This window comes from Symphalangus syndactylus, chromosome 9, assembly GCF_028878055.3.
Source record: "Symphalangus syndactylus isolate Jambi chromosome 9, NHGRI_mSymSyn1-v2.1_pri, whole genome shotgun sequence".
Taxonomy (NCBI): domain Eukaryota; kingdom Metazoa; phylum Chordata; class Mammalia; order Primates; family Hylobatidae; genus Symphalangus; species Symphalangus syndactylus.
Genome location: NC_072431.2, coordinates 17,053,538 through 17,080,906, shown reverse-complemented (window position 1 = coordinate 17,080,906; position 27,369 = coordinate 17,053,538). Strand labels below are relative to the sequence as shown.

Below are 27,369 nucleotides of genomic sequence, written 5' to 3'. Positions count from 1 at the left end.
AGTGTAAATCTAATCTCATCACTCCTGTTTAACTTTCAATATTCATTGACTATAGAATCAAGTCCAAGGTACTTAATTAGGAGATCATTTATATTGCCTGGCATGGTGTCTCATGCATGTAATCCCAGCACTTTGGGAGGCCAAAGTGGGAGGACTGCTTGAGGCCAGGACTTTGATACCAGCCCCGGCAACATAATGAGTCCCCAACTCTATTTTTTAAAAAGACCTTTCATAATCTCTCCAACTTCATTTCCCACCACTTTCCATGTTAAATTTTATACTGTGATACTAAATTGCTTATAGCTCCTTACAGTATCTCACCCCCATATTGATTCCTTTATAAGGAATTCTGTTTTCTCTGCACCTCCACCCTCACCTCTTCACCTTGCTAAGTCTTATTCATACTACAGGAGGCATTATCTCCTTCAGATTTTCCCGGCTCTGTCTTCCTCATCCCCTGAACTCCCCTCTCCCAAAGCCATTTCTCAGTTTGCACAGTGTGATGGTTAATTTTGTCAACTTGGCTGGGCCATGGTGCACAGATATTTGGTGAAACATTATCCTGGATGCTTCTGTGAAGGTGTTTTTTTGATGAGATTACCATTTAAATCACCAGACTTTGAATAAAACAGATTACATTCCATGTGTGTCCAACTACAATTCTTTTCTGAGGCTTGCCTGCCTCTTCCCTCAGATTTTGGACTCACTAAAAGTCCACAACTGCATGAGCCATTTCCTTACAATAAATCACTGTCCCTCTCTCTATGCAGTCTCTGTGTGTACACACATATCCTGTTGGTTCTGTTTCTCTGGAGAACCCTGATTAATACATATGGTATTCTCAGCTACTTGTGTGTCTAATTGTTATTCATTATTTTATTTCCAGAACTGATCAGTGTGTGACACATTGCAGGAGCCTAATATTTATAGACTTAAGAATATTAATGATCTGACATTAATAGACTTGATAATATTAATAATATGACATTCCTTTTTTTTCCCTGTAACAAAAGAGTGGTTCATTTTCTTCTTCTCATCTTCATCCATATTTCTGCAAAAGCCCAGCTTATATGAGGGATGAGGACATAGACAATATCTTTGATAATCATTTTGAGAAAAGAAAAAAGCTCTAATTTATCTCTTTCATTTCTTATAGACAGGCAACTGTTAGAACAATAGAAAATGAAGAAATGGATATGTTGGTTATGGTGGTGGTGGAGGGGAGCAGGGGAAAACTTACCTGTTGTGGTATCAAAAGTTTAGGGAAAGAACATTAATGAGTTACTTCAGGTATGTTAGGAAAAAAGGAAAAAGGATAGGGAGAATTAGTCCTAATGTTTGAACTCACTGCATACAACAGAGAGAGAGAGAGAGACAGAGAGAGAAAAAATCAGCTTACTAAAAGAAAAGAAAATATGAGGTTTCTCTTTATCCCGGAGACTGTAAGCACCCAGATAATGGGCTTTAAAAAAAGGAGGAAATGAACTTTACTCAATGAAAAGTATTATAATTTTTCTCTAAATTTATTCTATTAATTCATTACATGGTTTGAATGTTCTCATTGTGGTAGTCACTATCCTGCTTTATTTCTTATTTCCTAGCCAGGAAAATCAACTTTTTCCTTTGTTTTACACATAATTTGATTCGGCTCTAAGCCTTTGCACAAGCTATATACTTCCCGATTGGAGTATTTACTCTGATAAACTGTACACTCTGTTTTTGTCTCATAGATTTTTGTGGTATTTTATGTTCATAAATATGATTCAAATCCTGACTGAAGCAAAAAAAAAAAGCATTTCAAAGCCGAATCTGTAACAAATTTCCTGAGAACACTGTCTGTTCATTACAGCATACATAACGAAAATTTTGTGACTATTATAACCTCTGTTGTTCCAAGTTAATTTACATCCAACTTTTCCATTTTGTTAGTTTTCACAGCGTCATGCTCTGTCCCCCAGGCTGGGGTGCAGTGGCGCAAGCCATCGTAGCTTACTGCAGTCTCCACCTCCGGGGCTCAAGTGATTCTCCCACCTCAGCCTCCCTAGTAGCTGGGACTACGGGTATGCACCATCATGCCCAGCTAATTTTTTTGATTTTTAGTAAAGTCAAGGTCTCGCTATGTTGTCCAGGCTGGTCTCGAACTCCTGGGCTCAAGCGATCCCACTGCCTCAGCCTTCCAAAGTGTTGGGACTACAGGCGTAAGCCACCGCGCACGGCCTTTTTCAGTTTTTTAAACTCTCTTTTGTACACTTAGTAAAGGATAAGTTCCTTTCGTTAACTTTAACCACAAATTTAGGAACCCGTCAGCACCTCTTATTATGCCTATTCTCTGGGGTGTATTAAAAAATATTATCGCTCATTACTCAGCACCCAGAAGAGTACCTGGCACATAGTATGTGGTCACTAAGTATTTGGTGTCTGAAGGAATCATGAGTAACAGGAGTTAAAGTGACATTTATAAAAGCAATTCTGAACTATGGAACAAAAAACCCAAATTTAAATTACTAGCAGTTAATTATACCATTCTTAGTTCACGGAGGTAAGCGAATTGAAAACTTTGGACATTTTTAAATTCTGTAAGGTTTAACATTTTTTCTTAGAGGATTCACATATCGTAATCTCATTCCAGCACTTCAGTCAAAAAAAAAAAAAAAGTCACCACCTCCAAGGTTTTAGTGTGAAACGTTCTTTGGCCAGGATCTAGATACTACTTTTGCTCACTCAACCGGAGCCCGATCTGGTGCCCACCGCCGCTTCGAAACACGCCCCTCCCACCTCTCATCCCAAACCACACACAAAGAAGGAAACCACAATTTCGCCAGATCCTGGGAAAATTCGACGAGGCCAAGTATGAGGCCACAAGACGCCGTTTTTAGTTCGGCGTTCTCTCTCTTCTAATCCTATTAGGTTTTGTCCAGACAACGTTTTGCTCTTTCAGAAGAGAAAGAGCATTGTGCGCTCGTCGTCTTGGATTCGACAACCATAAGCGTCCCGTTAGGGCAGCCACCGCAACAGACTAAGTTCGACTACTTTCTCTCCAAACTTCTCCCGGGCCTTCTTCCCAAGCTCTCTCTTTCGCTTGGAGGCCCCGCCTCGCGGCCCGGCTGCGCGGCACGCGCATGCCCGGTGCGCGCCGCCTGCGCTCTCCCCTGCGGCGCGCCGCCGTCCCGTAGGCCCTCGCGCGCCGCCCCGCTCCTCCGCCGGGTCGTCTGTGGGTGAGTCTCGAGCCAGGAGGCTCTGAGGCAGTGGCGATTGGCTGACGCGGTGGCTGCGCACTCGGCCTGAGAAACTCGGCGAGCGCGCAGTGTCGACTCCCTCGGGCTATGCCAGGCTCGTCTCAGGTAAATGGTTGGGCAGGGAGGTTTAGGCGACGGAGAATGATAGTGGTGGGCACAGATCAGCCCTGGAGTTTTCGGCCGCAGACTTTTCCTTGGAGAAGGAGAAGGGGCCGCACGGAGTCCGTACTTAGTGAAGGCTGACCCCGCGTGGCCGGGAGTGATGGGGCTCCCTCGATGATGGGGCTCCCTCGAAGGTCAGTGTCGTGGGGTCCTCAGGTGGCAGACAGCTGTTTCCGGGTACGGTTTTGGTATTGTCTCCAGTTTCCAAATACTGGACCTGAGCAGCTGAGCATTTATTCAAAGGTGTATGTTTTTTTTGTTTTTGTTTGTTTTTTTCCCTCAAGTAGCGGTTACTCAGAAGGTTCCAGTCCTCGCTCAACCTCTCATCGACTCTATGCCCATGAGAGAGTCGTTTTATATTTCATTTCTCACACGTGGAAGTGTGGGCGAAGCGCGCTGAGCCACGCTGTAAAAAGATAGTTAGAATTTTTTTTTTTTTTTTCGTTTCACAATGTCCCTGGGCCCGGTGCAACGTTTGGGAAGCATTTTAAGCTCTATGGATGGATGGAACAAGACAGCCGCATTATTAGACAAGTATGGTAGAAAGGAACAACTTTCCACAAACACAAGCGTTTGGAAAAGCTCCTTTGAGCATTTTATGCAGGTTAAATCACAGTGGTAGTAGATAGAAATAAGCCAAAACAAAGGGCCAAACAAAACTACATTTCAAGGAGGTGTTTTTTTCTTCCCCAGATAACTTGAATATACTATCACAAGTTATTGGCGTTTCAAAGTTTTTCCTTGTGATCTGGTATGGAGTTAATCTAAAATGACAATTACATAGTCATTCTATGCAATCGTATGCCAATAAAATTAATTAAAACAGTTTAATTTTTAATGTAAGGAATAGGAATCAAGACGTGTCATTGATGGGAGGTAATGACGGCAATCAGCAAAATGAATGGGAGATGTATACAATTTTCCTTCAAAGGCATAGAGTTTATAGAGATATTTTTGTTGCGTTAATATTTAAAGTATAAAGACATATAGAAAAGTGCATGAATCATAAGTGTACAGCTCAGTGAATTTTCACAAAGCGTAAATACCCATGTATCCAGTATCTAGATCAGGAAAGAGCATTATTGCATCCCAGAAGCCCCACTTCATGGTTCCAAAGGTAATCACTATCTGGACTTCTAACATTATCAATGAATTTCACCTATTATTTACTTTATATAAATGGAGTAATATGGTATTTAGTCCTTAGTTTCTAATTTTTGCTCAATATTTTATTTGTGAGATTTATTCAAGTTATGTAGCAGTTTGTTATTCTCATGCTGTATGTATAGTATTTCTAGTTTTTGGCCATTACCAATAGGGCTGCTATAAAGATTTTTAGAAATATTTTGATGAAATTATGTACACTTTTTTTTTCTTCTCGCTCCGCTGCCAAGGCTGGAGTGCAGTGGCGCAATCTCGGCTTACTGCAACCTCTGCCTCCCGGGGTCAAGCAATTCTCCTGTCTCAGCCTGCCGAGTAGCTGGGACTACAAGTGCCTACCACCACGCCTGGCTAAGTTTTGTATTTTTAGTAAAGACGGGGTTTCACCTTGTTGGTCAGGCTGGTCTCGCACTCCTGACCTCAGCTGATCCACCTGCCTCAGCCTCCCAGAGTGCTGGGATTACAGGTGTGAGCCACCGCGCCTGGCCATGTATACATTTTTATTGCGTATATGCCTACTAGTAAGATTACTGTGTTACAGGATAGACAGATATGTGTTTGTGGTATACACTACTGAAAAGTTTTTCATATTGTGTCAATTTATACTTCAGTGGCAGCTTGAGAATTCTGGTTCCTCTAAATGCTTGCAACATTTCACATTGTCTTTTTCATTTTAGCCATTCTAGTAGGAATATAGTGACATAACATTGGGGTTTTCCCATAATTTCCCTAATGACTGATGGTATTGAACACATATTCATGTGTTTACTGGCATTTGGATATCCTTTATTTCTGTAAGAGACCAGACAATAAGTGTAGGCAGCCCTCGCTTTGTAGAGTTTCAGTTAACCAAGTAATGTGTGAAGCTCGGACTACCTGTATTTTAGGTTGTACAGGCTGTACAGTCTCTGTTACATATTCTTTTCTGTTTTTTTCCTCTTTTCTTTGTTCCCAACCGTTTAAAAATGTAAAAACCATTCTTGGCTCATGGGTTATACAAAAACAGTTGTTAAAAGATAACTTTAGGCACATGAAAATTTTAGAGTTTATGTGAGCATTCAGCAATTTCATAAATTGGGTATCACCAGACCACAAGTTGTTCAAGACTCCACCAAAAGGGTGTGAGGGGAAAACTTTTATAAGGTGTTTATGGAAACAGACAAAGAAAATATTTGATTGGTAACAGTGGAATGTCTCTAGTTGGAAGTTGGTCGATGGTTTCTGATTGATTAAACTCAAGTTTAGTTTTACTGTTTACATTGAGTTGGGTTTTGGTTTATTTACATAGGAACCCAAAGTGCTAGAGCTGTCTCAACCTAATGGTTTCCCAATTAGTTTTTGTTTTTTTTTTTTTTAACACAGTCCACTGGCTGATTTGGGTTGTGGGCCATAGCGTACTAACCCCTGCTCTATTGAAAAATGTTTGTTCAATCTTTTGCCAATTGGTTGGATGTGAAATCAGTAACTGAGATGGGCTATATTAGAGAAATATAGATCCATAATACGTTATCTATCTATCTATGTATCTATCTATGTGTGTGTGTGTGTGTGTGTGTGTATTTTTTTTGTTGTTGTTGTTGTTTTTTTGTTTTTTCTGAGACAGGGTATACCTCTGTCACCCAGGCTGGAGTGCAGTGGGGCGATCTTGATTCACATCTGCCTCTGCCTCCTGGGCTGAAGTGATCCTCTCACCTCAGCTTCCCAAGTAGCTGGGGTTACAGGCACACACCACCATACCCTGGCTAATTTTTAAATTTTTTTGTGGTGATGGGGTTTTGCCATGTTGCCCAGGCTGGTCTTAAACTCCTGAGCTCAAGTGATCCTCCTTCCTCAGCCTCCCTAAATGCTGGGATTACAGGCATGAGCCACCGCACCTGGCCAGTATTGTAAAGCAGCATGTGTTATAGTGTTTTGGTGTTGAATTTCAGATCTCTAAACATACTTTATTTGGTTTACCAGTTTTACCTTAAGACTAATTGGAGGTCAGTTTGATTCTTGTCTGAGTTGTTTTTACTTCTCCCACTTTTTCCTCACCCTGTAAATCTGAAGAACAGAAGAGAGGTAAGAATTGAGAAAAGAAAGAAGAGACAATCTTTCTTTGATATTATTTAAAAGGCTAGGAAAGAAAAGGATGAATATCTAGACAGTTCTGGATATTTTGAGTAAAAATATATAAAAATATATAATATACTTATTGTAATATTTTGAGGTACATATTGTCTTTGAGCTGTTCCATCTTGGGATGGCTTTTCTGACATTTTTATCTAGTGATTGAGTGTACTCATGATATAGGAAGTAATAGCCATTGACTTGGGCCATGAAGCTCAACTGTGACACCTCTTCCCAGGATGGAGGTCCTTTCTTCCTTAAATATCCCTTTGGGCTCCCCAGTTCATCATCTTTTACTCTTGGCCCCTTGCCTTTTGCTCAGTATTGCCCAAAATTTTACTTTAATACTGTTCAGCCCACCATCCATGTTAACATTTTTAGCTAACACTTTCTAGGTTTTTGTTGTTGTTCTTGTTGTTGCTTTTAGAAACAGGATCTTGCTCTGTCACTCAGGCTGGAGTACAGTGGTGCAATCATAGCTCACTGTAAGCTTGACCTGGGTTCAAGCTGTCTTCCCCGTTGCAACCTCCCAAGTAGATAGGACTGCAGGTGCTCAACATCACACCTAGCTATTTTGTTTTTTGTTTTTGTTGAGACAGAGTCTACCTTTGTTGCGCGGGCTAGTATCCAACCCCTGGCCTCAGGTCCTCTTGCCTTGACCTCCCAAAGTGCCAGGATTACAGGCATTAGCCACTGCACCAGCCCCTTTCTTGTTTTTAAGTAATTTATAGAAGTGAATTTAGTGCACATTTAGATATATGCTAATACTAATGAAGGGTGTGAGGGTAATTTCGTCAGTGTGATCCTTTCTTTGATATGTATAATTGGTTTTTTTAGTCTTAGTTGATTGTTACGCAGATTTAAGATGGGCCTCACCTTCCACTATCAATTCATTGCAGTTAAGTAAGCTTTTCTTTTTCTTTTTCTTTTTTTTTTTTTTTTTGAGATGGAGTCTGGCTCTGTCGCCCAGGCTGGAGTGCAGTGGCGCGATCTCGGCTCACTGCAAGCTCTGCCTCCTGGGTTCATGCCATTCTCCTGCCTCAGCCTTCCGAGTAGCTGGGACTACAGGCGCCCGCCACCACGCCCGGCTAATTTTTTGTATATTTAGTAGACACGGGGTTTCACCGTGTTGGCCAGGGTGGTCTCGATCTCTTGACCTCATGATCCACCCGCCTGGGCCTCCCAAAGTGCTGGGATTACAGGCGTGAAAGTAAGCTTTTCTTATATAGAAATTCTGGATCCAGTACATACTGCATTTCATTAGACACACACACACACACACACACACACACACACACACACACACACAATGACTAATGTAAATACCTTCCTGCTTTATAAGTCCCACACAAAGCAATTGTATTCATATGCAGTGTTTTTCATGGCACTCCTTGAATCAACTTGGAGTCACTACAAATTATTATGGGTAATAAAGGGCATGTGCCAGTAGAAGGGATTCTCAGATAGGGGAGTCCCCTCCCTCCATGGCTTCAGACTTCATAAGGGAGCAAATAGGGAATTTATATGGCACAAATATTTAATTTGTGCCATCAACCTTAGGTGATGCTTTCATGTTAGTAAGGATGTATTTGTGAGTCCAATTTTAGTCATTAGCTTCTGACAGTACCTTCTTCCCTGGATATTGCTTGCACTACATTGCCATTGTTGACTTCTGGGACAATTTTCTAGGATTTCGTTACTAACAAACCTTGCCTTTTCTGGTTGCAGTTTTTAGATACTCTATTTAGGTTACATTTAATCTTGTTTACCGTATTTAGGGTGACTGTGTGTTCAAGGTGAATGTATTTGTCTATTGCTTATTTGTTGCTTTTATAATTTATTTCCAGCGAATCTTATTACTAGTACGTGCAGCTACCTGGGACTGGGGATGGGCAGATGACTCACTTTCACTTGCAACTTCACGTACCATCTAGAGATGGCTTTAGGGTTGATGAGAGAAAAAGAGATAATGCACAAGATTAATCAATTGCAGCTGCTCTTGTTATTGTTAGCATTGTATTATTATTCTCTCTATTGAATTTATTCGATTTTGAGAGTATCATAAAGGGAAGATAGAACTGTTTTAGAGCATTAATTACAAAAACAGTTTACTATAGTGGAAAGAGCACTGGGCATGAGAGCAAAATAAGTGTGGCTTACTACCTGTTTGTGTTAACTCTTCCTGGAACTCAGCTTTCTTTTGTGAAATGAGGCATTTTGATGAAGTATCTCTAATCTCTGGTAATCTTTTTCAAAAGACTACCAAGAGACCGTAGGGGTCATTTAGGCTGCCTTCTCACTTTAGTCACATAGTTACTAGAACCTATTTTTTTCTGATTTTTATTCCAGTTGCTTTTTCCATTATACTACCTGTGATAGGGAGCCTTCTAAAATGACCTTGGTATTCACTCTTGTGTAGTTCCTTCCTCTTGAGGGTGAACTAGACCTAGAGGCTCACTTCTAGTAGAATATGGCAAAAATGGTGTGATGTCACTTCTCAGATTAGATTACAAAATCTATGACTTCCCTTTTTGCTGGCACTCTGTTGCTCACTCACCTTGAGGAAGTCAGCTGTCATGTTGTGAACTGACCTGTGAAAAGGCCCACCTGTCAAGGAACTGAAGGGGACCTCCAGCCAGTAAGGAACTGAGGTTCTTAGTCTAAAAACCCTCAGGCATTTATTTATTTATTTATTTGAGATGGAGTCTCACTCTGTCGCCCAGGCTGGAAAGTAGTGGTGCGATCTTGGCTCACTGCAACCTCCGCCTCCTGGGTTCAAGCAATTCTCCTGCCTCAGCCTCCCGAGTAGCTGGGACTACAGGCATGTGCCACCACGCCCAGGTAATTTTTTATATTTTTAGTAGCGACGGGGTTTCACCATGTTAGCCAGGATGGTCTTGATCTCCTGACCTCGTGGTCCGCCCACCTTGGCCTCTCAAAGTGCTGAGATTACAGATGTGAGCCACTGCGCCCATCCCCCTCAGGGATATTAATCCTGCCAACGACCACCGAGAGAGTTTGGAAGCAGATCCTCTCCCTGTTGAATGTTGAGATGACTGTATCCCTGGCTGACACTTTGATTCCAGCCTTGTGAGAGACCCTGGGCTGGAGGACTTAGCTAAGCAACACTCAATTTCTGATTTTTAGCAACTATGAGATTACAAATGTGTATTGTTTTAAGCTGTTGAATTTGGGTTTAATGTGTTAAGTAGTGATATGGTTTGGCTGTGTCCCCACGCAAATCTCATCTTGAATTTTAGCTCCCATAATTCCTTCATGTTTTGGGAGGGATCCAGTGGGAGATAATTGAATCACAGGGGCGGTTTCTCTCATACTGTTCTCATGGTAGTGAATAAGTCCACAAGATGTGATGGTTTTATAAGGGGAAACCCCTTTTGCTTGGCTTTCATTCTCTTTTGCTGCTGCTGTGTGAGATGTGCCTTTCACCTTTCACGATGATTGTGAGGCCTCCCAAGCCATGTGGAACTGTGAACCCATTAAACCTCTTTCTTTTGTAAATTGCCCAGTCTCAAGTGTGTCTTTATTAGCAGCGTGAAAATGGACTAACACAGTAAGCAAACTAACACAGTAAATGGACTAATACAGTAGAGTGGGGTGCTGCTGAAAAGATACCCGAAAATGTGGAAGTGACTTTGAAACTGGGTAACAAGCAGAGGCTGGAATAGTTTGGAGGGCTCAGAAGAAGACAGGAAAATGTGGGAAAGTTTGGAACTTCCTGGAGACTTATTGAATGGCTTTGCCCAAAATGCTGATAGTGATATGGACAATAAAGTCCAGGCTGAGGTGGTCTCAGATAGAAATGAGGAACTTGTTGAGAACTGTAGCAAAAGCAAAGAGACTGGCAGCATTTTGCTCCTGCCGTAGAGATTTGTGGAACTTTGAACTTGAGAGAGATGATTTAGGATATCTGATGGAAGAAGTTTTTTTTTTTTTTGAGACGGAGTTTTGCTCTTATTGTCCAGGCTGGGGTGCAGTGACGCAATCTCGGCTCACTGCAGCCTCTGCCTCTGGGTTCAAGTGATTCTCCTGCCTCAGCTTCCTGAGTAGCTGGGATTACAGGCACGCACTACCACGCCCAGCTAATTTTTTGTATTTTTAGTAGAGACGGGCTTTCATCATGTTGGCCAGGCTGGTCTTGAACTTCTGACCTCAGGTGATCCACCCACCTCGGCCTCCCAAAGTGCAGGGATTACAGGCATGAGCCACTGCACCCAGCCAGTGGGAGAAATTTTTAAGCAACAAAGCTTTCAAGAGGTGACATGGCTGCTGTTAAACACATTCAGTTTCTTTTTTTTTTTTTTTAATACTTTAAGTTCTAGGGTACATGTATACAAAGTGCGGGTTTGATACATAGGTGTACACGTGCCATGTTGGTTTGCTGCATCCATCAAGTCATCATTTACATTAGGTATTTCTCCTAATGCTGTCCCTCCCCCAGCTCCCCACCCTGCAACAGGCCCTGGTGTGTGATGTTCCTCGTCCTGTGTCCAAGTGATCTCGTTGTTCAATTCCCACCTATGAGTGAGAACTTGCTGTGTTTGGTTTTCTGTCCTTGTGATAGTTTGCTCAAAATGATGATTTCCAGCTTCATGCTTGTCCCTGCAGAGGACATGATCTCATGCTTTTTTATGGCTGCACAGTATTCCATGGTGTAAATGTGCCACATTTTCTTAATCCAGTCTATCATTGATGGACATTTGGGTTGGTTCCAAATCTTTACTATTGTGAATAGTGCCATAATAGACACACGTATGCCTGAAACATATTCAGTTTTATAAGGGAAGCAGAGCATAAAAGTTCAGAAAATTTGCTGCCTGACCCTGTAATTGAAAAGAAAAACCCATTTTCTGAGGAGAAATTCAAGCCGGCTGCAGAATTTGCCTAAGTAACAAGGAGCCAAATGTTCATCCTCAAGACAATGGGGAAAATGTCCCCAGGGTATGTCAGAGGTCTTCACGGCAGCCCCTCCCATCATAGGCCCAGAGGCCTAGGAGGAAAAAATGGTTTCATGGACCAAGCCCAGGGTCCTCATGCTATGTGCAGCCTAGGGACTTGGTACCCTGTGTCCCAGGCACGCCAGCCTTGGCTGAAAGGGGCCAATGTAGAGCTCAGGCCATGGCTTCAGAGTGTGCAGGCCCAAAGCCTTGGAAGCTTCCATGTGATGTTGAGCCTGTCAGTGCACCAAAGTCAAGAATTGGGGTTTGGGAATCTTTGCCTAGATTTTAGAGGATATATGGAAACACCTGGATATCCAGGCAGAAGTTTGCTGCAGGGATGGGGCCTTCATGGAGAACTTCTGATAGGGCAGTGCAAAAGGGAAATGTAGGATTGGATCCCCCACACAAAATCCCTACTGGGGCACTGCCTAGTGGAGCTGTGAGAAGAGGGCCACCATCCTCCAGACCCCAGAATGGTAGATCCACTGACAGCTTGCACCGTGTGCCTGGAAAAGCCTCAGACACTCAACACTGACATGTGAAAGCAGCTGGGAGGGAGGCTGTACCCTGCAAAGCCACATGGGCAGAGCTGCCCAAGATGTAGGAACCCACCTCTTGCATCAGTGTGACCTGGATGTGAGACATGGAGTCAAAGGAGATAATTTTGGAGCTTTAAGATTTGACTGCCCCACTGGATTTTGGACTTGCATGAGACCTATACCCCTTCATTTTGGCCAATTTCTCCCATTTGGAATGGCTGTATTTACTCAATGCCTGTAACCCCATTGTATCTAGGAACTAACTTGCTTTTGATTTTATAGGCTCATAGGTGGAAGAGACTTGCCTTGTCTTGGATGAGACTTAGGGCTGTGGACTTTTGAGTTAATGCTGAAATGAGTTAAGACTTTGGGGAATTGTTGGGAAGGCATGAATGGTTTTGACATGTTAGGACATGAGATTTGGGAGGAACCAGGGGCAGAATGATATGGTTTGGCTGTGTTCCCACTCAAATCTCATCTTGAACTGTAGCTCCCATAATTCCCTCATGTGGTGGACGGGACCCAGTGGGAGATACTTGAATCATGGGACCAGTTCCCCCATACTGTTCTCCTGGTAGTGAATAAGTCCAGGTGAGTTCTGATGGTTTTGTAGAACCCTTTCGCTTGGCTTTCATTCTCTCCTGCCACTGCCACGTGAAATGTGCCTTTTACCTTCCATGATGATTGTGAGGCCTCTCAATCCACGTGGAACTGTGAGTCTGTTAAACCTCTTTCTTTTGTAAATTGCCTAGTCTTGGGTATGTTTTCATCAGCAGTGTGAAAACAGACTAATATAGGTAGCAATAGACAACTACACTATTCATTAATATCAGAAAAGCTTTAATCTGTTTTTATCAGTTTAAACTTATTTGAGGACACGATATTATTATTATTATTATTTTTTGAGATGGAGTCTCTGTCTGTTGCTCAGGCTGGAGTGCAGTGGCACGATCTTGCCTCACTGCAACCTCTGCTTCCCAGGTTCATGCGATTCTCGTTCTTCAGCCTCCTGAGTAGCTGGGATTACAGGCACGTGCCATCATGCCTGGCTAATTTTTGTATTTTTAGTAGAGATGGGGTTTTGCCACATTGGCCAGGCTGGTCTCGAACTCCTGACCTTAGGTGATCTACCCACCTCAGCCTCCCAAAGTGCTGGGATTACGGGTGTGAGCCACCATGCCAGGCTGAGGGCATGCTATTTTTATATCTTGAAAAACCAGTTATTAACAGTTTTTACCATAAATCCCATACTTGTTATTGGTTATAATTTAATTGCTAGGTGTTCATTTTATTTCTAAGCTGACAACTTAAAGAAATTATAACTTTGAAGGATTGATTTGGTGCTTTTTTATAGTAGATGACCAATAAGACATGTTTACCCTAGATCTGCTTTAGGCAGTTGGCATGAGCATCTCTGATTCAGATATTGGCTGTATTGAAAGCATTTTTAATTTAGATTTTATACTGTTTTGGATGCATATAGTCAGGTAATCTATTCTTGTTATGAATTTGCAGTTCTGTGTTAGGATGGTTTGATTATGTATAAATATTACTTGGAGAATGACTTTTGATATGCTCGGTTTTATAAGTTTTGGAAGCTGCTTGAGTACAGGAAGAGTCGTTTTACTGGAATCCTTAATGCTGTGTATTATTTTATTGTCTATTGAAGCATACCAATTTCCTATCTTCATAGTTTTGAGGATTTTACTGCTGAGTAACAAGTTTTGAAAAGCAGAAAAAATAAATAAATGAAAATATAAATAAATAATATAGAGAAATTAACTTTTAGAAAACTTAGATCAATTAATGTAGATAGTATAGATCAATTAACTTTTAGAAAACATAGCAAGTAATACATGAAAAGTATATAAAACATGCATGGACAGTTTAATGAATGAATAAAAATTAAGCACCCACATAGCCACCATCAAAATATTTTGGTTTTTTAATTTTTTTGAGACAGGATCTCACTATGTCGCCCAGGCTACAGTGCAGTGGCACAATCTCGGCTCACTGCAACCTCTGCCCTCTGGGTTCAAGTGATTCTCCTGCCTCAGCCTCCTGCGTAGCTGGGATTACAGGTGCATTCCACCATGCCCGGCTAATTTTTGTATTAGTAGAGATGGGGATTCACCATGTTGACCAGGCTGGTCTCAAACTCCTGTTGTCAAGTGATCTGCCCGCCTCAGCCTCCCAAAGTGGTGGGATTACAGGCATGAGCCACTGTGCCTGGCCTTGTCACTCTACTTCTGACATTATCATTATCAAAATCGTAGTACAGTGATCAAAACCAGAACACTAATATTGTGGTTTCACTAATTCACTAAATATTGCATAAATTTGAATAAGTTGAATAAAATTACAAAATATAATTTAATTAATAATACTACTCATTAAACTGTAAACTTTATCTACACATCACTAGATTTTCTGTAAATGTTCTTTTCCTATTCTAGGAACTAATCCAGAGCTGATGTTATATTTAGTTGTCATGTTTCCAGCGTCTTTTCCTATTTGTGACTTCTTTCTATTTTGACATAGCTATGTCAGCTTTCTTTTGGTTAATCTGTGCATAGATTTGGATTTTTAAAAATCCAGTGGGACATCTCTGTCTTCCAGTTGGAGCATTTGGCAATTGGGTCATTTCATCCCTTTATATTTTTTATTATTGCCTTTTTTCTTAACCTTTTGTTATTTTAGAAATTATATAATACAAGGCCAGGCATGGTGGCTCACCCCTGTAATCCCAGCACTTTGAGAGGCCGAGGCAGGCAGATCACCTAAGGTCAGGAGATTGAGACCAGCCTGGCCAACATGGTGAAACCCCGTCTCTACTAAAAAATACAAAAATTTTTTGTAACAAGTTTTTGAGAAATTATAACTTTGAAGGATTGATTTGGTGTTTTTTTATAGTAGATGACCAATAAGACATGTTTACCCTAGATCTGCTTTAAGCAGTTGGCATGAGCATCTCTGATTCAGGTATTGGCTGCATTGAAAGCATTTTTAATTTAGATTTTATACTGTTTTGGATGCATATAGTCAGGTAATCTTGTTATAGAATGGTAGTGCTCGCCTGTAATCCCAGCTACTCAGTAGACTGAGGCAGGAGAATCGCTTGGACCCAGGAGGCAGAGGTTGCAGTGAGCCGAGATCGCATCACTGCACTCCATCCTGGGTGACAGAGCAAGACTCCATCTCAAAAAAGAAAAGAAAAGAAATTAGATAATATATACACATGGTTTTCGTTTATTTGCTTATTTGAAACAGAGTTTCACTCTGTTGCCCAGGCTGGAGTACAGTGGTGCAAACATGGGGCTCACTGCAGCCTTGACCTCCTGGGCTCAAGCAGTCCTCCCACCTCAGCCTCCCAAGTAGCTGGGACTACAAGTGTGCCACCACACCTGGCTAATTTTTAATTTTTTTTTGGGTAGACACGAGGTCCCCCTGTGTTGCCCAGACTAGTCTTAAACTCTGCTCTTTAAGCGATCCTCCCATCTTGGCCTCTCAAAATACTGATTACAGGCATGAGCCACTGCACCCTGCCAAATGGATGTGCTCTATTATTTTGTAGCTTCCCTCTGTAATTTAATAATATCTTGTACATGTGTGTTTTTGAAAAACGCTCAAACTGTGTTTCCCTCTTCTCTCACAGCACACCAATCAACATGGAAGACTTCCGTGACTAAATGTCAGGGAGTTTTTCCCCACCAACAAGCAGTGCACACCAACTGGATATCCCCCAATTCAATTCTGACACTATGTACTTGGAGATAGTGTCAGAACCCACAGGTTGGGTGCCTACTCCCAAAGACTGCCCCATCGCCCCACCTTTTTTTTTTTAATGGCTTATCCCTTTTGACACCAGTCACAAGTTAGGGTTCCCATTACCTTTTCTTTAGTTTTGATTAAATTGCTGGAGCGGCTCATAGAACTCAGGGAATGTCATTTAGTGGTTGATTTATAAAGGATGTTTTAATCGCCCATTGGGTTCTTCTTGTTCACTGCATAGTCAAAGCCAATTCACTGAGACTGTGGTGTTGCAGTAGAGAGGTTTATCAATGCAGAACTAGCCAAGTGGATGGACTGGCGGGATTACTCTAATCAGTCTCCTTGAAGGCTTGAAGATGAGGTGGACAGGGGCCTAGAGGATGAGTTTTGCTGACACGTGATGAAATCATAGGGATATGGAGAATGTGTGTGCTGAGTTGGCTTCTCTGTGGGGGCCACAGGACTGGTTGAGTCATCTAAAGGAGCAATAGGGGAAGTCACAAACCTTGTGACCTCTGGCCACATGACGGCTGACAGCAAGGGATTATAGAAAGGCAAGCGAGAGGACAATGTCTGGTTATCATTTAACTACAGCTACATTGTAGCAGAATTTAGGTCTCTCCTATAATCCTAATTTTGTGGCCTTTCATTAGTTTTACAAAGGTGGTGTTGGTACCTGAATAAGTAGGGTTTCATTTTAGGCAGGTACTATTATCATCCCTGCTTCAAAATTAAACTATAAACTAAATTTCTCCCATGATTATCTTGGCCTACACCCAGGAAAGGTGAGTACAGCCAGCCTGAGAAACTAGAAGCAAGATGGAGTCAGCCATGCTTGATTTCCTTCACTGTCATAATCTTTGCAAAGGCAGTTTCACATGTTACAAAGGATAAAGATGAAAACAAGCTAGGAGATGAGGAGGCAGAGCAAGATGATGGAATAGAAAGCTCCACTACCCACCCCCCCACCCCCCACCCCCCAAACAAGGACACCAAGTTAACTATCTACACAGAAAAAAAACACCTTCATGAGAGCCAAAAATCAAGTGAGCACACACAGTACTTGATTTTAACTTCATATTGCTGAAAAAGGTACTGAAGAGATGGAAAAAACAATCCTAAGTCACTGCCACTGCTTCCCTACTCCCAGCAGGGGTGGCATAGTGCAGAGAGTTTCTCTGGGAACTGGGGGAGAGAAAACACAACAATTGTGAAACATTGAACTCAGTACTGTCCCGTTAGGGCAGAAAGGAAAAGCAGACCAGACTCAGCTGATGCCCGCCCACGGAGGGAACATTTAAAGCAGCCCTAGCCAGAGGGGAATTGCTGATCCCAGTGGTCCAAACTTGAGTGCCTTCAAACCTTGCCACTGAGGTCTGCAGCACTCTGTGTCTCCATATAAACTTGAAAGGTAGTCTAGGCCATGAGGACTGCAACTCTTAGGAGAGTTCTAGTGCTAAACTAGGCCCAGAAACAGTGGACTGTGGTTGGGGGGCATGTGACTACTGAGACACCAGCTGGGGCAACCAACGGAGTGCTGGCATCACCCCTCACCTAACCCCAGGCTGCGAAGCTCCCAGTTCCAAAACAGACCCTTTCCTTCTGCTTGAGGAGAGGGACGAGTGGGGAGGACTTTATCTTGCATCGAGGATATCAGCTCAGCCACAGCAGAATAGGGCACCAGTCAGAGTTGTGAGCCCCACTCCACGTCCTAGCTCCCAGATGACATTTGTAAACACACCCTGGGCCAGAAGGGAACTCACTGCCTTGAAGGAAAGGACCCATTTCTGGCAGCATTCACCACTTGTTAACTGAAGAGCCCTTGGGCCCTGCATAATCAGCAGTGATACCCAGGTACTACATCAAGGGCATCGGGTGAGCCTCTGAGACTTGCTGGCTTTAGGTAAGAGTCAGCACATTACCAGCTGTGGTGGCTATGATGCAAAACTCTTTCTGTCTGAGAAAAGTAGTTGGAAAAGTAAAGAGGACAGACTTTGTTTTGTACCTTAGATACCAGCATTGCCACAAGTGGGTAGAACACTAAGTGGGCTCTTGGAGTCCCTGATTCCAGAACTGGACTCTTGGATGACATTTCTGGACCTGCTCTGGGCCAGAGAGGAGACCACTTCCATTAAGGGTGAGTCACAACCCAGAAAGCATTCATGACAAGCTAACTTAAGAGAACTTGGGCTGTAAGGGAAGATTGGTGATAGTCTGGTGGTACTCCTCATGGCCTGGGATGGCAGTGGCTATGGGGTAAGGCGCCTCTGACTTTGGAAAGGGGAGGGAAGGACTGAGTCTTGTGCTTTGAGTTCCAGCTCACCCACAGTACAATAGAACACCTACTAGACTTGCCGTGTTTTTGACTCTACTCCCTGACTCTTGTATGGCACTTCAGGACCCACCTGGGGCCTGGGGGACCTCACCACCCTGAAGGGAAGGACATAGGCCTGGCTTGCTTTGCCTCGTGCTGACTGTAGAGTCCAAGGGTCTTGAGCAAACGTAGGCTGTAGACAGGGAGTTACTACAGCAGGCCTTGGGCAAGATCTAATGCTGTGCTGGCTTCAGGTCAGACCCTGCACAGTCATAGTGATGGTGGCCACAGGGATACTTATGTCACTTTACCCCCAGATTTACGTGTCATAGAACAGAGAGAGAGATTCTGTGTGTTTGGGAGAAAGTAAGGGAAGAGAATAAGAATCTCTGCCTGGTATTTCAGAGAATTCTTCCAGATCTTGTCCAAGATTATCAAGGTTGTATCTATGTGAGTCTGCAAGAACCACAGCATTACTAGGCTTGGGGTTCCCTCTAAAGCAGATATAGCTTAGGTCACACCTGAGTACTTTCAAATATCTGGAAAGCCTTCCCAAGAAGGACAGCTACAATAAACCCAGACAGTAAAGACTACAATAAATACCTAACTCTTCAATGCCCAGATACCAAATAAAATATACATTTACACTATTCAGGAAGACATGACCTCACCAAATGAACTAAATAAGGAAGCAGAGACCAATCCTGGAGAAACAGAGATATGAGACCTTTCAGTCAGAGAATTCAAAATAGCTGTGTTGAGGCCACTCAAAGAAATTCAAGATAACACAGTGAAGGAACTTGAATTCTATCAGATACATTTAACAAAGATATGGAAATAAGGAGAGTCAAGCAGAAATTCTAGAGCTGAAAATGCAATTGACATACTGAAGAATACATCCAAGTCATTTAATAGCAGAAGTTGTCAAGTAGGAGAGTTAGTGATCTTGAAGACAGGATATTTGAAAATACACAGTCAGAGAAGACAAAAGAAAAAAGAATAAAAAACAATGAAGCATGCCTACAGGATCCAGAAAATAGCCTCAAAGGGCAAATCTAAGAGGTATTGGCCTTAAATAGGAAGTGGAGAAAGAGATAGGGGCAGAAAGTTTATTCAAAGGGAAAATAATGGAGAAATTCCCAAACCTAAAGAGAGATATCAATGTTTAAGTACAAGAAGGTTATAGAACACCAAGCAGATTTAACCCAAAGAAGACTATCTCAAGGCATTTGATAATGAAACTCCCAAAGGTCAGTGATAAAGAATGGATCCTAAAAGTAGCAAGAGAATAGAAATAACATACAATGGTGCTTCATTGTGGTTGGCAGCAGACTTTTCAGTGGAAACCTTACAGGTCAGGAGTTAGTGTCATGACATAGTTAAAGTGCTGGAGGGCAAAAAAACCTTATACCCTAGGATAGCATATCTGGCAAAAATATCCTTCAAACATGAAAGAGAAATAAAGGCTTTCCCAGACAAACAAAAACTGAGGCATTTTATTAATGCCAGACCTATTCTACTAGAAGTGCTAAAGGGAGTACTTTAATTAGAATGAAAAGGATATTAATGAGTAATAAATAATTGCCTGAAGGTACAAAACTCACTTGTAATAGTACACAGAAAACCACAGAATACTATGGCACGGTAACTGTGGTGTGCAAACTACTCTCATTCTCAGTAGAAAGAATAAATGATAAACCAATAAAAAAGTAATAACTTCAGCAACTTTTCAAGACATAGTACAATAAGATGTAAACAGAAACAACAAAAAGCTAAAAATCAGGTAGATGAAGTTAAAGCATAGAGTTTTTATTAGTTTTCTTTTTGCTTGTTTATGAGAATACTGTTGTTTTCAGATTAAAATAATGGGTTATAAGATAGTATTTGCAAGCCTCATTGTGGGCGGCAAGCCACCCAGGTGCTGAGGCAAGAGACCGAGGGCACGAGCTGTTCCAGTATAATAAAGAAAAAATATAAAATAAGAATAGTTACACTACATATAGATCATAGATGTGATTGTATATGAATATCATTGATCATTAGTTTGTAGCAATTACTCTTTATTCCAATATTATAATAATCCTTGCTCTACAATTATAACCTAGGAAAAGCCAGGCCATACAGAGATAAGAGCTGAAGGGACATGGTGAGAAGTGACCAGAAGATAAGAGTGTGAGCCCTCTGTCACACCCGGACAGGGCTACTAGAGGCCTCCTTGGTCTAGCGGTAATGCCAATGTCTGGAAAGATGCCCCTTGCCAAGCGGACTGTGGTCTAGTGGTAGCATCAGTGCCAAGGAAAAACACCCATTACTTAGCAGACCAGGAAAGGGAGTCTCCCTTTCCCCGGGGGAGTTTAGAGAAGACTCTACTCCACCACCTCTTGTGGAGGGCCTGACATGAGTCAGTTATCTGGAGGCCTAACCATCTCCCTGTGATGCTGTGCTTCAGTGGTCACTCTCCTGGTCCGCTTTCTTGTTCCATCCTGTACACCTGGCTCTGCCTTCTAGATAGCAGTAGCAAAAATAGTGAAAGTACTAAAAGTCTTTGATATGCAGAAATAATGGCATAAGCTGTCTTCTCTCTCTCCCTCTCTCTCTCTCTGTCTCTCTCTCTCTCTGCCTCGGCTGCCCAACAGGGAAGGACACCCTGTCCAATGGACATGTGACCCATGTGACCTTACCTATCATTGGAGATGGCTCACACTCCTTACCCTGCCCCCTTGTCTTATATCCAATAAATAACGGTGCAGCCTGGCCTGGCATTCGGGGCACTACTGGTCTCTGTTTCTTGGTGGTAGTGGTCTCCCAGGCCCAGCTGTCTTTTCTTTTATCTCTTTGTCTTGTGTCTTTTTTTCTACGATCTTTTGTCTCCGCACACGGGGAGGAAAACCCACTGACCCTGTGGGGCTGGTCCCTACACTTCATGGTAACCTCAAACCAAAAAACATAAAATGGATACACAAAAAAATAAAAAGCAAGAAACTAGATCACATCACCAGAGAAAATCACCTTCAGTAGAGGAAGACAGGATGGAAATAAAGAAGGAAGAAAATATTGTAAAACAACCAGACAACAAATAAGAAAATAGGTGGAGTAAGTTTTTACTCATCAATGACAATGTTGAATATAAATGGACTAAACTCTCCAGTCAAAAGACATAGTGTGGCTGAATTGATGAAAAAACAAGACCCGTTAATCTGTTGCCTACAAGAAACACACTTCACCTATAAAGACACACGGACAGAAAATATAGGGATCGGCCGGGTGTGGTGGCTCATGCCTGTAATCCAAGCATGTTGGGAGGCTGAGGCAGGCAGATCACCTGAGGTCAGGAGTTCGAGACCAGCCTGGCCAATGTGGTGAAACCCTGTCTCTAACAAAAATACAAAAATTAGCCAGGTGTGGTGGCAGGCACTTGTAATCCCAGCTACCCAGGAGGCTGAGGCAGAAGAATCACTTGAACTGGGAGGCAGAGGTTTCAGTAAGCCAAGATCATGCCATTGCACTCCAGCCTGGGTGACAGAGCAAACCTCCATCTCAAAAAAAAAAAAAAAAAAAGAAAGAAAAAGAAAGGGATGGAAAGAGCTATTCTATGCCAACAGAAACCAGAAAGAAGCTAGTTATACCAGGCAAAATAGATTTCAAGACAAAGACTATGAAAAGAGACGATGTCACTATATAATGAAAAAAGGGGTCAATTCAGCAAGAGGATATAACAATTTAAAATATATATGCACCCAACACTGGAGCACTCAGATATATACAGCAAATACTAGAGATAAAGAGAGTGAGATAGGCTTCAATACAGTAATAGCTGGAGACTTCAACATCCCACTTTCAGTATTGAACACATTTTCCAGACAGAAAATCAACAAGGAAACATCAAACTTCGTTTGCATTGTAGACCAAATTGACCTAATAGATAGTTACAGAACATTTCAGTGAAGAACTAGAGAATACACATTCTTTTCCTCAGCACATGCATCATTCTCATGGATAGACCATATGTTAGTTCACAAAACAAGTCTTCAGACATTCAGAGAAATTGAAATAATATTAAGCATCCTTTCTGACCACAATGGAATAAAACTAGAAATTAATAACAAGATGAATTTTGGAAACTGGACAAATACTTGGAAATTAAATAATATATTCCTGAATGACCAGGGGGTCAATGAAGAAATGAAGAAGGAAATTGAAAAATTTCTTGAAACAAATGATAATGGAAATACAACATACCAAAACCTATGGGATACAGCAAAAGTAGTATAAGAGGGAATTTTATAACTATAGGTGCCTACATTAAAAAAGAGGAAATACTTCAAATGAACAGTCTAACAATGCTTTTAAAGAACTATGAAAGCAAGAGCAAACCAAATCCAACATTACTAGAGGAAAAGAATAAAGATCCGAATAGAAATAAATGAAATTTTAATAAAAAATTCAAACGATCAATAAAACAATATGGCTTTTTGAAAAGTTAAACAAAATTGACAAAACTTTGTTCAGACTGAGAAAAAAGAGAGGATCCAAATCAGAAATGAAAATGAGACATTACAGCTGATACCGCAGAAATTCTAAGGATCATTAGTGGCTACTATGAGCAACTATATACCAATAAATTGGAAAATCTAAGAGAAATGGGCAAATTCTGAGATATGTACAACCTACAATGTTTGAACCAGGAAGAAATTCAAAACCTGAACAGGCTAGTAATAAGTAATGAGATTGAAGCCATAATAAAAAGTCTCCCAGTGATGGAAAGCCCAAGACCTGATGGCTTTACTGCTGAATTCTAACAAACATTTGAAGATAAACTTAATACCAATCCCACTCAAATTATTCTGAAAAATAGGGGAGGAGGGAATATTCCAAACTCATTCTCTGAGGTCTTAATTACCTGGATACCAAAACCAGACAAAGACACATCAAAAAAAGAAAACCACAGTCCAATCTCTCTGATGGATATTGATGCAAACATTCTCAACAAAATACTAAAACCGAATTCAGCAATCTATTTGAAAGATCATTCATTATGACCAAGTGGGATTTTCCCTGGGATACAATGATGGCTCAACATATGCAAATCAATCAACGTGTACATCATATGAGCAGAATTAAGGATAAAAACCATACAATCATTTCAATTGACGCTGAAAAGATTTGATAAAATTTAACATCTCTTCTTGGTAAAAACCCTCACAAAGCTGGATATAGAAGGAACATACCTCAACATAATAAAAGCCAGATATGACTGACCCACAGTTAGTATCATGCTGAATGGGGAAAAACTGAAATTCTTTCCTCTAAAATCTGGAACATGATAAAGATGCCCACTTTCACCACTGTTATTCAACATAGTACTGTAAGTCCTAGTTAGAGGCCTTCCTTCTTTTTAAAAATATGCTCTTAGTACTATGGATTTACTTTTAAGCATTGATCTAGCTACATCTCACATTTAAAAAAATTATCTAGTTCAAAATGTTGTGTTTCCATTTTTATCTCCTTCAGAAGTTTCCCTTTTAGCTTCCTTTTTAGAACGATGGGTATTTGGGATTGTTTAAGGATTTTTCAGCTTATCTTTCTGTTACTGATTTCTAGTTTATTTCTTGTCTATTTTTAGTTGTTGTGGTAAGGTAACATAATTTTCATGATTTCATCTTTTTTTAATTAATTTTTTTTTTGAGACAAAGTCTCACTCTGTTGCCCAGGCTGGAGTGCAGTGGCACAATCTTGGCTCACTTCAGCCTCCACCTCCCAGATTCAAGCAATTCTCATGTCTCAGCCTCCTGAGTAGCTGGGATTACAAGTGTGCACCAAAATGGCTGGCTCATTTTCGTATTTTTTGTTTTTTTTAATAGAGGTGGGGTTTCACCATGTTGGCCAGGCTGATCTGGAACTCCTGACCTCAAGTGATCTTCCTGTCTTGGCCTCCCAAAGTGCTGGGATCACAGACGTGAGCCACTGCACCTGGCCAATTTTATCTGTTATAAGTGTGTTGAGGTCTGTTTGATGGTCCACAATAGGGTCTATTTTGGTAGATGCATCATGTGCACTTGAAAATATTGTGTATTCTGCCATTGTTGGATGGGGTTTTAAAATAAATGTTAAGTCAAATGGATTGATGTTTAAGAAAAACAGAGACTGTGTGTGATGGCTCACACCCAGAATCCTAGCATTTTTGAGAGGCTGAGGTAGGCGGATCACTTGAGCCCAGGAATTCAAGACCAGCATAGGCAACATGGCGAGACTCCGTCTCTACAAAAAAATAGAAAAATTAGCCTGGTGTGGTAGTCCCAGCTAGTCAGGAGGCTGAGGTGGGAGTATTGCTTGAGCCCAGGAATTTGAGGCTGCAGTGAGCCATAATTGCACCACTGCACTCCAGCCTGGGCAACAGAGTGAGACCCTATTTAAAAAAAAAAAAAAAGGAAGCACCCTTTCATGCTCTCGACTCCACCAACGGCGCGTGCACGAAACTCCCAAGTGGACGTTGAGTGCCAGCCATTGTCTCTCAACATCCCCTCAAGCCTTGGCATGTCAGTTTAAAAACTCACATCGGGGGTGGAGCCAAGATGGCCGAATAGGAACAGCTCCGGTCTCCAGCTCCCAGCCCCAGCGACACAGAAGACGGGTGATTTCTGCATTTCTGCTTGAGGTACCGGTTTCATCTCACTAGGGAGTGCCTAACAGTGGGTGCAGGACAGTCGGTGAAGCGCACTGTGCGCGAGCCGAAGCAGGGCGAGGCATTGCCTCACTCGGGAAGCGCAAGGGGTCAGGGAGTTCCCTTTCCTAGTCAAAGAAAGGGGAAACAGACGGCACCTGGAATATCGGGTCAGTCCCGTCCTAATACTGCGCTTTTCCAACGGGCCTGGAAAACGGCACACTAGGAGATTGTGTCCCGCACCTGGCTCGGAGGGTCCTATGCCCACAGATTCTCACTGATTGCTAGCACAGCAGTCTGAGATCACGCTGCAAGGCGGCAACGAGGCTGGGGGAGGGGCGCCCGCCATTGCCGAGGCTTGCTTAGGTAAACAAAGCAGCCAGGAAGCTCGAACTGGGTGGAGCCCACCACAGCTCAAGGAGGCCCGCCTGCCTCTGTAGGCTCCACCTCTGGGGGCAGGGCACAGACAACCAAAAACTCAGCGAGAACCTCCACAGCCTTAAATGTCCCTGTCTGACTGACAGCTTTGAAGAGAGTAGTGGTTCTCCCAGCACGCAGCTGGAGATCTGAGAACGGACAGACTGCCTCCTAAAGTGGGTCCCTCACCCCTGAGCAGCCTAACTGGGAGGCACCCCCCCAGTGGGACAGACTGACACCTCATTCAACCGGGTACTCCTCTGAGACAAAACTTTCAGAGGAACTATCAGACAGCTGAATTTGTGGTCTCACGAAAATCCGCTGTTCTGCAGCCACCGGTGCTGACACCCAGCCAAACAGGGTCTGGAGTGGACCTCTAGTAAACTCCAACAGACCTGCAGCTGAGGGTCTTGTCTGGTAGAAGGAAAATTAACAAACAGAAAGGACATCCACACCAAAAACCCATCTGTACATCACCATCATCGAAGACAAAAAGTAGACAAAACCACAAAGATGGGGAAAAAACAGACCAAAAAAACTGGAAACTCTAAAAAACAGAGCACCTCTCCTCCTCCAAAGGAACGCAGTTCCTCACCAGCAACGGAACAAAGCTGGATGGAGGATGACTTTGATGAGTTGAGAGAAGAAGGCTTCAGACGATCAAACTACTCTGAGCTACGAGAGGAAATTCAAAACAATAGCAAAGAAGTTAAAAACTTTGAAAAAAAATTAGAAGAATGGATAACTAGAATAACCAATGGAGAGAAGGGCTTAAAGGAGATGATGGAGCTGAAAGCCAAGTTTCGAGAACTACGCGAAGAATGCAGAAGCCTCAGTAGCAGATGCGATCAACTGGAAGAAAGGGTATCGCTGATAGAAGATGAAATGAATGAAATGAAGAGAGAAGGGAAGTTTAGAGAAAAAAGAATAAAAAGAAATGAACAAAGCCTCCAAGAAATTTGGGACTATGTGAAAAGACCAAACCTTCGTCTGATTGGTGTACCTGAAAATGATGGGGAGAATGGAACCAAGTTGGAAAACACTCTGCAAGATATTATCCAGGAGAACTTCCCCAATCTAGCAAGGCAGGCCAGCATTCAGATTCAGGAAATACAGAGAACGCCACAAAGATACTCCTCGAGAAGGGCAACTGCAAGACACATAATTGTCAGATTCACCAAAGTGGAAATGAAGGAAAAAATGTTAAGGGCAGCCAGAGAGAAAGGTCGGGTTACCCACAAAGGGAAGCCCATCAGACTAACAGCTGATCTCTCAGCAGAAACTCTACAAGCCAGAAGAGAGTGGGGGCAGATATTCAACATTCTTAAAGAAAAGAATTTTCAACCCAGAATTTCCTATCCCGCCAAACTAAGCTTCATAAGTGAAGGAGAAATAAAATACTTTACAGACAAGCAAACGCTGAGTGATTTTGTCACCACCAGGCCTGCCCTAAAAGAGCTCCTGAAGGAAGCACTAAACATGGAAAGGAACAACCAGTACCAGTCCCTGCAAAAACATGCCAAATTGTAAAGCCCATCGAGGCTAGGAAGAAACTATAGCAACTAACGAGCAAAATAACCAACTAACATCATAATGACAGGATCAGATTCACACATAACAATATTCACGTTAAATGTAAATGGGCTAAATGCTCCAATCAAAAGACACAGTCTGGCAAACTGGATAAGGAGTCAGGACCCATCAGTGTGCTGTATTCAGGAAACCCATCTCACGTGCAGAGACACACATAGACTCAAAATAAAGGGATGGAGGAAGATCTATCAAGCAACTGGAAAACAAAAAAAGGCAGGGGTTGCAATCCTAGTCTCTGATAAAATAGACTTTAAACCAACAAAGATCAAAAGAGACAAAGAAGGCCATTACATAATGGTAAAGGGATCAATTCAACAAGAAGAGTTAACTATCCTAAATATATATGCACCCAACACAGGAGCACCCAGATTCATAAAGCAAGTCCTCAGTGACCTACAAAGGGACTTAAACTCCCACACAATAATAATGGGAGATTTTAACACCCCAC

General features: G+C 42.1%; 1 protein-coding gene across 7 annotated transcripts in view; it reads left to right on the top strand.

The window, feature by feature from the left end:
• Positions 1–3,171: 3,171 nt before the first annotated feature.
• MIPOL1 (mirror-image polydactyly 1) overlaps positions 3,172–27,369 on the top strand; it is a 381,774-nt gene continuing 357,576 nt past the window's right edge. For 4 of the 7 annotated variants that reach the window (XM_055291493.1, XM_055291496.1, XM_055291492.1 and 1 more), the window contains exon 1: positions 3,172–3,341. The gene's annotated coding sequence lies outside the window, so the exon portion shown is untranslated. The remainder of the gene's footprint in view (positions 3,342–27,369) is intronic. The other 3 variants (XM_063645930.1, XM_055291495.2, XM_055291494.2) reach the window with 1 other exon arrangement.